The sequence below is a fragment of the Hordeum vulgare genome, chromosome 7H (genome assembly GCF_904849725.1).
Source record: "Hordeum vulgare subsp. vulgare chromosome 7H, MorexV3_pseudomolecules_assembly, whole genome shotgun sequence".
Taxonomy (NCBI): domain Eukaryota; kingdom Viridiplantae; phylum Streptophyta; class Magnoliopsida; order Poales; family Poaceae; genus Hordeum; species Hordeum vulgare.
This window is the reverse complement of record NC_058524.1, coordinates 204,910,030-204,924,974: the sequence shown is the minus strand read 5'-3', so window position 1 is coordinate 204,924,974 and position 14,945 is coordinate 204,910,030.

Here is a 14,945-nt window from a genome sequence, read left to right as displayed (position 1 = left end):
GTTTGTGTTTTCGGTGTATGGTGTATTTCATCACTGATAAACTACTCTCAAATACTCTGAGGAATTGGGTTGCTCTTATGACAAGTGTCAGTTTCTAATGGAGCAGCCAACCAGCTAATGGTTGTGGGGGTGGGCTATTTATAGCCTGGGAGCATCCCGACATGATTTGACACTAATGCCCTTAACTAATATGACCGTTGGAGTGGATAAGACCAATGACTTGGCGTGGCTATTGAAACGGTCGGAACCCTCAACTGTGAGAGTCCTCATGTCACTCGTATTCCTCACTTGAGGCTTTTGGTAGGATTAGGCTTGGGTTGAGCATCATGAGGAAATTCATTCCAAAGTGTAACTTCGACCCCCTTTAACAGTACGGTGTTCCTATTACTCAAATGCGAAGAAAATAAAACAGAAAGTGTAAATCTTCATGCTTCAAATTCTTCAGAGTGATTTTCTTCATAACACACAGGATTCCTCAATATCAGTATCTTCATGAGGAATATCAATTTCATCGCAGATTCTTCGCGATTCATTTCTTTAGCTTCAGACCAATTTCTTCAACTGAAGACATATATTTTTAGGGGTCGATATTCTTCAAATATCTCAAACTCCTCAATGACTTATAGATCCTGTGTAGACTCACAAACACATTAGATACTTAACCTATAAGTCTTCAAACTACCAAAATCACTAAGGGGCACTAGATGCACTTACAGATCCCATTCCTCAATATGAAGCACGACATGAGCAAGCTCCTCAGCCTGAAGCCCAAGCTGATGAAATTCCTCACCCTGAGGACAATGCTAAGGAAAATGCACCAGACCAAGAAAATGCTTTCGTCGTGCTAAACCCACAGACTGCAATTGTTGTCTCCCCTACAGTTCCTCAACATAATCTTAAGCCCATGGAGCGTCAGCCATTCTCCAAGCGACCGCAGTTTCAAAAGGTGAACTTCTTTGAAGAACGCATGTACTTCATTGGAGAAAATCCCTATGATAAGCCTCAAATCAGACATCTGAAGTTTTGGACGAGGACACAGCCGAATGACTATGCCTCTGTGCTGTGTGGAAGAAACAAGATATTCCAGCACAGGCATATTCCTCACGTTTAACTTGAAGCAATACCATGCCTAGCTCCAGCCCTAAATGTCCTTCATGAAGCTGGCCTGCTACCAATGTGCTCAGACATCTCTGATTGGAACAGTGAGCTCATTCTTCAGTTTTATGCCACTCTTCACATATTTGGCGATCCTGAAGACATTAACACTTGTGTGTTTGACTAGGTGACGCAAAACACTCAATACAAGGCTCCTGCTACTGAGCTCCTGCATGAACTGCCTATATCAATTCCCTCAGAGGAGGCTGTGAAGCTTTACGGTGAGCATGAGCTGCCCAACGGAATGATGGAAGTCCTCATGAAGCCTTTGGCTAAAGGGCAATCACCGAGAAAAACCTTCCTCGTCCACGAGCTCAAATATACACCCAGGTCTGTCTACAGAATCCTCTGCAGTGTGCTCGCACCGATCAAAGGCCATGATGATGAAGAAGATGTCGTAGGCCTCATGAAGAATATCCTGTTCAACATCATCCATGGTATTCCTATCAACATACATGATTTCTTCTTGAGGACTTTGTCCGACAATGCTATGTGTCCTTTTGATCACAAGATATATGCCCCATGGATCACATGATTCATCAGGACAAGGACATGCATCAACTTCCACGCTGATTTCAACAACCATGTTGGTTATATGCCTCCTATCAGGGTCAACAAGAAGACTTTCGAGCCAGTTGAAGGAAAAGGCAAGTCAGTGATTGATGAAGGTCGTAGGCCCCTTAATGGCCAGTTCAGAGAGCCAGAAGCTTATTCTTCATGGGATGATACTGAGACTCACCCGGCAAGCCCTGTTGCTCCTCGCGTGATGAATACAAGAGATCTTCTCCCAGTCTTCACCAGAAGGTGGATCGCAATCATAAGTGGGTCAAACACCAATTCGACGCCATTGTGAAAACCCTCACTGAAACACAGAACTCTGTGAAGCTTAACCAAAACTATCTGCATGAGGTTTTTGATCGCACCTGGGCTACACTTGCTCATCTGAAGACTCAGACAGAACTTGAAGAATTGGACTTTGAGCGAGACTTTGACTGGTCGTGGCTGCCCAAGAAGAAGTTCAGGCCAATTCCAGTTCCAGACCTTGAAGAAAGTTCCTTCTCTTCAATCCGCACTGCTGAATCTGATGAAGAACAGCTCGACACTGCCACCGGTCCAAGGAAGAAGACTACTCCCAAGAAGCATCACGCCTCTTCATCGACCGCCAAGAAATGAAGTCTTCACGGGCGATAGTCCTCAGTTTGTTCCTTTTTTTCACTTGATGACAAAGGGGGAGAAACTTTAGAGTTAGTCTTCAAGCGGGATATTTTGGGGCTTATGAACTATATTTAAGTTACAAACTCTTGGCTCTTCTGAAGTTTTTATGTAATGAGTTGTAACTTAAGCCCGATGGTACTCTGACGCTTTTGAACGTTTTTCTTCGCATGCTTATTCCTCAAGTTTTTAATGCACGCATGCTGGAATTCGATAGAAACCATTTGTCATCATGCATCTTCATACTATATGTTACATGTATGCATGATTTACAAGACTTAGGGGGAGATCTGCATGATATAAATCATCAATGTGCATTTTTGTGAAAAGAAAAATCCTCAAGATATGCACATCTTCAGGGGGAGTCTCTCTGAATCTTGATTTCAAATTCCTCAAATAAGTATTTACACTTCATATTTTTGATCCCTGTTGAAGACTTAACCTAACTGTCATCAACCACCAAAAAGGGGGAGATTGTAAGTGCATCTAGTGCCCCTTAGTGATTTTGGTGGTTTGAAGACTTATAGGTTAAGTATCTAATATGTTTATGAGTGTACACAGGATCTATATGTCACTGAGGAGTTTAAGATATTTGCTGAATATCGACCCCTAAAAATGTATATCTTTGGTTGAAGAAATTGGTCTGAAGCTGAAGAATTGAATCGCGAAGAATCTGCGTTAAAATTGATATTCCTCATGAAGATATTGAAATTGAGGAATTCGGTGTGTCATGAAGAAAATCATTTTGAAGACTTTGAAGCATGAAGATTTACTCTTTCTGTTTTATTTTCTTCACACTTGAGTAATAGGAACACCGTACTCTTAAAGGGGGTCGAAGTTACACTTTGGAATGAATTTCCTCATGATGCTCAACCCAAGCCTAATACTACCAAAAGCCTCAAGTGAGGAATACGAGTGACATGAGGACTTTCACAGTTGAGGGTTCCGACCGTTTCGATAGCCACGCGACATCATTGGTCTTATCGACACCAACGGTCATATTATTTAAGGGCAATAGTGTCAAATCATGCCGGGATGCTCCCAGGCTATAAATAGCCGCCCTCACAACCATTAGCTGGTTGGCTGCTCCGTTAGAAACTGACACTTGTCATAAGAGCAACCCAATTCCTCAGAGTCTTCGAGACTAATTCATCAGTGAGGAAATACCCCAAACACCAAACCACAAACCTAGAACCAAGTGATTGAGCATCACTGAAGAAGTTGTTCCTGTGTGGGACTGAAGCCTTTCACCTTTGAGGACCGTGCATCCTCCAGACGGTTAGGCGTCATGGTCTAGAGAAATCCAGCAGTCAATTGTGGATCACCGGGTGACCAAGTTTGTGATGGTTTGGAAATCTGCCGTGAAGACTTACCACGAGTGTTGGGCGAAGACTGTGTGTTCTTAGAGCAAGGAGAACACGGTAGGGACTGTGTGTCCCGGGACTGTGTGTCCTTTGGTTTCAATACCAAGCCGCTCCAAACCAGATGTACAACTGTCACAACAGTTGGAACTGGGTCATCAACTACTGTCTTCGCTGTGAAACGGGTTCTAATTCCTCAACTCCTTACTTTTCTCAGATTATGTGTTGATGACTGTCACTGTTGCTGTTTGAAGAATTTGCTGAAGACTTTCTCTGAAATTCCTCAACCCCAAATTCTTCACGCTAGTTAATCCTCATCTGTTTTCTGCGTGCCTGCTCACTGTGCAATCTGTTTTCACATTCCTCACACTGGAAAACTGTTGTTGTGAAACTTTGCACTTCTGTTCCTTTACTGTTTCCGCTGTAAGTTAGTCATCAGTGAGGAATTTCCTCAAAAGGAATTTCCTCAGTGATGAAATTCTAAAAATCTTGTATTCACCCCCCTCTAGTCGATATAACACACTTTCACAAAGAGATAAAGAGTGGCAAGAGCTCAAGCTTAGGGATGCCCAAGGCACCCCAAGTTGATTCAAGGATGCCGAAGAAGCCTAAGCTTGGGGATGCCCCGGGAAGGCATCCCCTCTTTCGTCTTCAATCCATCGGTAACGTTACTTGGGGCTATATTTTTATTCACCACATGTTATTTGTTTTCCTTGGAGCGTCTTGTATCATAGGAGTCTTTTATTTTTGTTGTGTCACAATCTTCCTTGCTGAACACCTAGAGAGAGAGACAAATACTCACCGTGATTTTGTCGAGCTTCACTTATATCCTTTGGTTAGCCAATTCAGCTCACATGTGTTTCACTTATATCTTTTGAGCTAGTTGATTTTGCTCTATGAGTTTCACTTCTATCTTTTACAGCACGGAAGCGCGTGGCGTGGTAGTTGATCTATGTTATGAAAGTAGTCTCAAAAGGGGTAGCTATCCAAAGGGATATGAAAACTTCCACCTTCATGTGCATTGAGTGGTTAGAGAAGTTTGATTCATCTCAATTAGTTTTGAGTTGTGTTGTGGTAATATTGAAGTTATACTAGTAAGGTGTTGTGGATCTAGAAACACTTGTGTTGAAGTTAGTGATTCCCATAGCATGCACGTATGGTGAACCGCTATGTGATGAAGTCTGAGCATGATTAGTCTATTGATTGTCATCCTTTGTGTGGCGGTCGGGATCGCGTGATGGTTTGTACCTACCAACCCTTCCCCTAGGAGTATGCGTTGAATGCTTTGTTTCGATTACTACTAAAACTTTTGCAACAAGTATATGAGTTCTTCATGACTAATGTTGAGTCCATGGTTTAGATGCACTTTCACCTTCCACCATCACTATCTTCTTTAGTGTCGTGCAACTTTCGCCAGTGCATAAAACCCACCATTAGCCTCCCTCAAAACAGCCACCAAACCTACCTACTATGGCTTCTTCAAAGCCATTCCGAGATATATTGCCATGCAACTACCACCATGACATGTGCCACCACTTCTACATTGCCATTGCATGATCATAACATAGCTAGCATGATGTTTCCATTAATGTCTATGCCATGCTAGATCATTGTCACAGTACAGTACCGAAGGCATTCCTTATAGAATCATCATTGCTCAAAGTTTTGAGTTGTAAGTGTGATGATCATCATTGATGGAGCATTGTCCCATGTGAGGAAATAAAAGAGGCCAGCGAAGCCCATTTACAAAAATAGGCCAAAGATGCCCACCAAAATAAAAAAAATAATAAAAAGAGGCAATAGAGCCCACCAAAAAAATGAGAGAAAAAGAGAGAAGGGACAATGCTACTATCTTTCCACACTTGTGCTTATTAAGCACCACGATCTTCATGATTGATAGTCTCTCGTTTTGTCACCACCATATAGCTAGTGGGAAATTTTCATTATATAACATGGCTTGTATATTCCAATGAAAGGCTTCCTCAAAATTGCCTTAGGTCTTCGTGAGCAAGCAAGTTGGATGCACACCCACTAGTTTTCTTCAAGAGCTTTCACATACTCTTAGCTCTAGTGCATCATTTGTATGGCAATCCCTACTCATTCACGTTGATATCTATTGATGAGCATCTCCATAGCTCATTGATATGCCTAGTCAATGTGACCATCTTCTCCTTGTTTGGCTTGCAACCTCCACCACACTCCATTCCACTTATAGTGCTAAAACCATGGCTCACGCTCATGTAATGCGTGAGAGTTGAAAAAGGTTGAGAAAGTAAAGGTGTGAAAACAATTGCTTGGCCAATACCGAGGTTGTGCATGATTTAAATTCGTTGTGCAAGGATGATAGAGCATAGGGAGATTATATGATTTTGTAGGGATAACTTTCTTTTGGCCTTGTTATTTTGAAAGTTCATGATGACCTTGCTAGTTTGCTTGAAGTATTATTGTCTCCACGTCAATAGCAAACTATCGTTTTGAATCTACTGGATCTGAACATTCACGTCACATAATAGGAGTTACAAAGGACATCTATGCTAGGTAGCACGAAAGCATAAAAAATTCATTCTTTATCACTTCCCTACTCGAGGACGAGCAGGAGTTAAGCTTGGGGATGCTTGGTACGTCTCAAACGTATCTATAATTTTTGATAGATTCATGTTGTTATCTTGTCAACTTTGGATGTTTTATATACCTTTTATTTCTTTTTTGGGACTAACTTATTAATTTAGTGCCAAGTGCCAGTTCCTGTTTTTTCTGTGTTTTTGACTCTTTTCAGATCTAATTTTGGAACGGAGTCCAAACAGAATAAAATCCCCGATATAAATTTTTCCAGAACAGAAGAAGATCGGGAACTTGAGGGCCAAGGCAGGAGGCCCACAGGGAGCCCACAAGCCCTGTTGCCACGGCCAGGGGGGCCCGCGGGGACCAGGCTTGTGGCCTCCCTGGCGCTCCCCTGCCCTAGCTCTTTCGCCTATATATTCCCTAAAATCCCAGAAAAAATCAGGGCGTCCTCGAAACCACTTTTCCGCCAGCGCAAGCTTCCGTTTCCCCGAGATCTCATCTGGAGACCCTTCCCGGTGCCCTGCCGGAGGGGACTTTGGAGCTGGAGAGCTTCTACATCAACATCATCGCTCCTCCAATGACTCGTGAGTAGTCCACTTCAGACCTACGGGTCCGTAGTTAGTAGCTAGGTGGTTTCTTCTCTCTCTTGGATCTTCAATACAAAGTTCTCCATGATCTTCATGGAGATCTATCCAATGTAATCCTGTTTGGCAGTGTGTTTGTCGAGATCCGACGAATTGTGGATTTGTGATCAGATTATCTATGAATTATATTTGAGTCTTTGCTGATTTCTTATATGCATGATTTGATATACTTGTAAGTCTCTCCGAGTCTTGGGTTTTTTTGGCCAACTAGATCTATGATTCTTGCAATGGGAGAAGTGCTTGGTTTTGGGTTCATACCGTGCGGTGACCTTTCCTAGTGACAGAAGGGGCAGCAAGGCACGCATCATGTTGTTGCCATCAAGGGTAACAAGATGGGCTTTCATAATAGATTTGAGATTGTTCATCTATCTTGCTTAAGGCGTTACTCTGTTCTTATGAACTCAATACACTAGATGCATGTTGGATAGCGGTCGACGTGTGGAGTAATAGTATTAGATGCAGAAAGTATCGGTCTACTTGTTTTGGACGTGATGCCTATAGATATGATCATTGCCATAGATAACGTCATGACTTTGTGCGGTTCTATCAATTGCTCGATAGTAATTCGTTCACACACCGTCTACTTGCTTTCATGAGAGAAGCCACTAGTGAACACTACGGCCCCCGGGTCTATTCACAACTATCGTCTCCACTTTTACTTTTACTTTGCTTTGTTTACTTTTTGCTTTCACTTCTCACTTTGCAAACAATCTATAAGGGATTGACAACCCCTTCATAGTGTTGGGTGCAAGCTCTTTGTGTTTGTGAAGGTACTTGTGACTTGACGCGATCCTCCTACTGGATCGATACCTTGGTTCTCAAACTGAGGGAAATACTTACTGCTTCTGTGCTGCATCACCCTTTCCTCTTCAAGGGAACACCAACGCAAGGCTCCAAGGTCGTGGGGGAATCCTTTGCATATTTTCCAAGGAAGTCCCTGTAGGCGTAGCCAACAGCAGTAGGACCTGTGACGCCGTTGCTGGGGAACGTATTTTGTTGCCGTAGCATCCATGATCAGGAAACTATGATCATCTATTGATCAACGACCTTGCCAACTAGAGGCTCACTAGGGACACATTGTGATCTATATATTCACACATGTATTACGGTTTCCAGTTAATACAATTATAGCATGAATAATAGACAATTATCATGAACAAGGAAATATAATAATAACACTTTATTATTGCCTCTGGGCATATTTCCAATAGTCTCCCACTTGCACTAGAGTCAATAATGTAGTTCACATCACTATTTGATTGCAATGAATCGAACACCCATAGGGTTTGATCATATCACATCACTATGTGATTGTAATAAATCTAACACCCATGGGGTTTGACAAAATCTTGCTTGTGAGAGAGGTTTTAGTCAAGGGGTCTGAACTTTACAGATCCTGTTTGTGCTTTACAAATATCTATGTCATCCTATAGATGCCGCTACCACGCGCCATTTGGAACTATTCCAAATAACTGCTCTACTATACGAATCCGGTTTACTACTCAGAGCTATCCGGATTAGTGTCAAAGCTTGCATCGACGTAACCCTTTACCACAAACTCTTTAATCACCTCCATAATCGAGAAAAACCCCTTAGTCCACTAGTCACTAAAGATAACTTTGACCGCTATCCAGTGATCCATTACTGGATCACTCTTGTACCCCTTGACTGACTCATGGCTAGGCACACTCCAGGTACGGTACACATCATAACATACTATAGAGCTTACGGCTAAGGCATAGGGGACGACCTTCGTCCTTTCTCTTTCTTCTGCCATTGTCGGGCTTTTGAGCCTTACTCAACATTCACACCTTACAACACAGCCAAGAACCCCTTCTTTGCTGATCTATTTTGAACTCCTTCAAAAAAACTTGTCAAGGCATGTATTTCGTTGAAAGTTCTATTAAGCACTTTGATCTATCTCCATAGATCTTGATGCTCAATTTTCAAGTAGCTTAATCCAGTTTTCCCTTGAAAAACACTTTTCAAACAACCCTTTATGCTTTCCAGAAATTCTACATCATTTCCGATCAAAGATATGTCAACCACATATATTTATCAGAAATTCTATAGTGCTCCCACTCACTTCTTTGGAAAAACAAGTTTCTCACAAACTTTGTATAAAATCAAAATCTTTGATCATCTCATCAAAGCATATATTCCAACTCCGAGATGCTTGCTTCAGTCCATAGAACGATCACTAGAGCTTTGCATACTTGTTAGCATCCTTTAGGATCGACTAAATCTTCCGGTTGTATCACATACAACCTTTCCTCAATGAAACTGTCGAGGAAACAATATTTTGACATCCTATCTGCAAGACTTCATGAATGATGCAACAACTGCTAACATAATTCCAAGAGACTTTCTGCATCGCTACGAGTGAGAAAGTCTCATCGTAGCCAACTCTTTGAACTTTGTCGGAAACATCTTTGTGACAAGTCGAGCTTTCTTAATGGTGACTTTTCACCATCATTGTTTGTCTTCCTTTTAAAGATCCATCTGCAGTTAACAGCCTTACGACCATCAAGTAGTTCTTCCAATGTCTATACTTTGTTTTCATACATGGATCCTCTCTCGGATTTCATGGCCTCCAGCCATTCATCGGAATCCGGGCCAACCATCGCTTCTCCATAGCTCGTAGGTTCATTATTGTCCAGCCACATGACCTCCAAGACAGGATTACCATACCACTCTTGAGTAGTGCACGTCCTTGTCGGCCTACGAGGTGTGGTAGCAACTTGATCCGAAGCTTCATGATCACTATCATGAACTTCCACTTCAATTGGCGTAGGTGCCACAGGAACAACTTCCTGCACCCTGCTACACACTGGTTGAAGTGATGGTTCAATAACCTCATCAAGTCTCCACCATACTCCCACTCAACTCTTTTGAGATAAACTTCACCTCGAGAAAGGAGCCGTTTCTACAAACTAACACTTTGCTTCCATATCTGAGATAGGAGGTATACCCAACTGTTTTGGGTGTCCTATGAAGACGCATTTATCCGCTTTGGGTTCGAGCTTATTAGGATGAAACTCTTTCGCATAAGCATCGCAGCCCCAAACTTTTAAGAAACAACATCTTAGGTTTCTCTAAACCATAGTTTATACGGTGTCATCTCAAACGGAATTACGTGGTGCCATATTTAAAGTGAATGCGGTTGTCTCTAATGTCTAAACCCATAAACGATTGTGGAAATTTGATAAGATACATCATAGTATGCACCAGATCTAATAGGGCACGGCTATGACATACGGACACACCATCAGACTATGGTGTTCGTGGTGGCATGAGTTGTGAAACAATTTTCACGTGAAACAACTTTCACATTGTCTTAAATGTTTACCAAACTCGCAACTCAGGTAGATATGTTTACCTCCATGATCACATCGTAGACATATTATCCTCTTGTTACTATGATCCTCAACTTCACTATGAAATTACTTGAACCTTTCAAAAATTCAGACTTGTATTTCATCAAGTAAATATATCAGTATCTACTCAAATCATTTGTGAAATAAGAGCATAATGATATCCACTTCGTGCCTCACTAGTCATTGGACTGCATACATCAAAATGTATTACTTCCATCAAGTTACTTTCTTAGTCCATTACACTGGAAACCTGAGGTCTTCAGTCATCTTGCCCATGTGGTATGATTTGCATGTCTCAAGTGATTCAATAATCAAATGAGTCCAAATGATCCATCTGCATGGAGCTTCTACATGCGTTTACACCAATAGACATGGTTCGAATGTCTTAAATGATTCAAAATCAAGTGAGTCCAAAGATCCATCTGTATGGAGCTTCTTCATCCGTTTTACACCAATATGACTCAAGCGGTAGTACCACAAGTAAACCATTACTACTTTGTATCTTTTGGCAACAATATTAGGAACATGTGTATCACTACGATCGAGATTCAATAAACCATTCATATTAGGTGCAAGACCATTGAAGGTATTATTCAAGTAAAAAAGAATAACCATTATTATCTTTAAATGAATAATCGTATTGCATTAAACATAACCCAATCATGTTCATGCTCAACGCAAACACCAAATAACAATTGTTTAGGTTTAACACTAATCCCGATGGTAGAGGGAGCGGGCGATGTTTGATAACATCAACCTTGGAAACACTTCCAACACACATCGTCACCCCGCTTTTAACTAGTCTCCGTAGCTTTTATTTCGAGTTACTAACACTTAGCAACTGAACCGGTATCTAATACCCTAGCGCTACTAGGAGTAATAGTAAAGTACACATCAATATCATGCATATCTAATATACTTTTGTCGACTTTGCCAGCCTTCTCATCTTCCGAGTATCTAGGGTAGTTCCTCTTTAGTGACTGTTCCCCTCATTACAGAAGCACTTAGTCTTGGGTTTGGGTTCATCCTTGGGTCTCTTGACCAGAGCAACAACTGGTTTGCCGTTTCATGAAGTATCCCTTCTTGCCCTTGCCCTTCTTGAAACTAGTGATTTTACCAACCGTCAACAATTGATGCTCCTTTTTGATTTCTACTTTTGCGGTGTCAAACATCGCGAATAGCTCAAGGATCATCATATCTGTCCCTGATATATTATAGTTCATCATGAAGCTCTAGTAGCTTGGTGGCAGTGACTTTGGAGAACTATCACTATCTCATCTGGAAGATCAACTCCCACTCGATTCAACTAATTGTCGCACTCACAAAATCTGAGCACATGCTCAACGATTGAACTTTTCTCCCTTACTTTGTAGACAAAGAATCTTGTCGGGGGTCTCATACCTCTCAACAAGGGCACGAATTTGAAATCCCAATTTCATTTGTTGGAACATCTCATATGTTCTGTGACGTTCAAAACGTCTTCGGTGCCTCAATTCTAAGCCATTAAGTATTATGCACTGAACTATCATGTAGTTATCAAAAACGTGTATGTCAGATATTCGCAACATCCACAGACGATTCTTGGGGTTCAGCACACTGAGGGTTGCATTAAGGACGTAAGCCTTCTGCGCAGCAATGAGGACAATCCTCAATTAACAGACCCAGTCTGCATAATTGCTACTATCAACTTTCAACTAAGTTTTCTCTAGGAACATATCAAAAACCGCAGATCTATAGTGCTAGTTATAACATAATTTCTAAAGACCTCTTAACTATGTTCATGATAATTAAGATCATCTAATCAAATTATTCAATGAACTCCCACTTAGATCGACATCCCTCGAGTCATCCAAGTGAAACATGATCCATGTCGACTAGGTCGTGTCCGATCATCACGTGAGACGGGCTATTCATCAATGGTGAACATCTCCATGTTAGTCGTATCTCCATACGACTCATGTTCGACCTTTCGGTCTCCCATGTTCCGAGGCCATGCCTGTACATGCTAGGCTTGTCAAGTCAACCTAAGTGTTTTTGTGTGTGTAAATCTGGCTTACACCCGTTGTCTGCGAACATTAGAATCTATCACACCCGATCATCACGTGGTGCTTCGAAACAATGATCCTTCGCAACGGTGCACACTTAGGGGGAACACGTTTCTTGAAATTTTGGTGAGGGATCATCCTATTTACTACTGTCGTTCTACGCAAATAAGATATAGAAACATGATAAACATCACATGCAAATCATATAGTTACATGATATGGCCAATATCATCTTGCTCCTTTGATCTCCATCTTCGGGGCACGGCATGATCATCATTTTCACCGGCATGACACCATGATCTCCATCATTTTGTCTTTGCGAAGTCGTCTCGCCAACTATTAGTTCTACTACTATATATAGCTAACGGTTAGCAATAAAGTAAAGTAATCACATGGTGTTGCATCTCATACAATACATTAAGACAACTTCTATGGCTCCTGCCGGTTGTCATACTCATCGACATGCAAGTCGTGAATCCTAATACAAGAACATGATCAATCTCATACATCACATATATAACATCATATCCTTTTGGACATGTCACATCACATAGCATACCCTCTAAAAAACAAGTCAAACGTCTTCTAAATGTTGTTGCAAGTTTTACGTGGTTGATTTGGGTTTCTAGAAAGAATGCTTCTTACCTACATGACATCCACAACATTGATATGCCAATGCTATTTACCCTTCATAAGGATCCTCTTCATCGAATCCGACCCGACTAAAGTGGGAGAGACAGACACCTGCTAGCCACCTTATTCAACAAGTGCATGTCGGGCGGTGGAACTAGTCTCACGTAAGAGTACGTGTAAGTCGGTCCGGGCCGCTTCATCCCACGATGCCGCCGAATCAAGATAAAACTAGTAACGACAAGCAAATTAACAAAATTATCGCCCACAACCTTTGTGTTCTACTCGTGCATAGAATCTACCAATAGAACCATGCTCGGATGCCACTGTTGGGGAACGTAGTAATTTCAAAAAAAATCCTACATCACACAAGGATCTATCTAGGAGAAACCAGCAATGAGAAAAGGGGTAGAGCATCTTCATACCATTGAGATCACATAGAGGAAGCGTTACTATGAATGCGGTCGATGGAGTCGTACTCGCGGTGATTCAAATCGCGGAAGATCCGATCCGAACACCGAACGTACGACGTCTCCGCGTTCAACACACCTGCAGCCTCGGGACGTCTCCACCTTCTTGATCCAGCAAGTAGGGAGGAGAAGTTGAGGGAGAACTCCGACAGCACGATGGCGAGGTGGCGATGGAGTATGGGGCTCTCCGGCAGGGCTACGCCAAGCACCACGGAGGAGGAGAAAGAGGTGGGGAAGTAGGGCTGCACCATAGGTGATCAAATCAGGTGTGTTGCAGCCCTCCCAATCCTCCACTATATATAGGAGGGAGGAAGAGGGGGTGCGCCACCCCTAGGCAAACCCTAGGAGGTGTGGCAGCCCAAAGAGGAGGAGGTGGAGGCACCCTAGGTGGCTTGACACCCAAGGCAGCCCCTAGGGTTTGGCCTTGGGCCCCTTCCCTTGCAGCTTGGGCCTCCTCCCCATGGCTCACCATCCCACCAGGGGCTGGTTCCTCTCCCCTTTCAGCCCATGTGGTCCTCCGAGATAGGTGGACCCTCCCAGTGCACCCCCGATACCCTTTCGGTGGTCCCGGTACAATACTGATAAACCCTAAAACTTTTCTGGCGACCGAAACTGGACTTCCCATATATAAATATTTACCTCCGGACTATTCTGGAACTCCTCGTGATGTCCGGAATCTCGTCCGGGACTCCGAACAACTTTCGGTAACCACATATACGATTCCCATAACAAATCTAGCGTCACCGAACCTTAAGAGTGTAGACCCTATGGGTTCGGGAAACAAGCAGACATGACCGAGAAATCTCTCCGTCCAATAACCAACAGCGGGGTGTGGATATCCATGTTGGCTCCCACATGTTCCATGATGATCTCATCGTATGAACCACAATGTCGAGGATTCTCTCAATCCCATATGCAGTTCCCTTTGTCTACCGGTATGACCCTTGCTCGAGATTTGATCGTCGGTATCCCTAGACCTTGTTCAATCTCGTTACCGGCAAGTCTCTTTACTCGTTCTGTAGAACATCGTCCAGTGGCCAACTCCTTAGTCACATTGAGCTCATTATGATGATGTATTACTGAGTGGGCCTAGGGATACCTCTCCATCGCACGAAGTAAAAAATCCCAGTCTCGATTCGTACCAACCCAACAGACACTTTCGGAGATACATGTAGTGCACCTTTATAATCACCCAGTTATGTTGTGACGTTTGATACACCAAAAGCACTCTTAGGGCATCCGGGAGTTGCACAGTCTCATGGTCTAAGGAAATGATACTTGACATTAGAAAAGCTTTAGCAGACGAACAATATGGTATAGTGCTATGCTTAGGATTGGGTCTGTCCGCCACATCATTCTCCAAATGATGTGATCCCGTTATCAATGACATCCAATGTCCATGATCAGGAAACCGTGATCATCTATTGATCAACGATCTAGCCAACTAGAGGCTCACTAGGGACCAATTGTGATCTATATATTCACACAT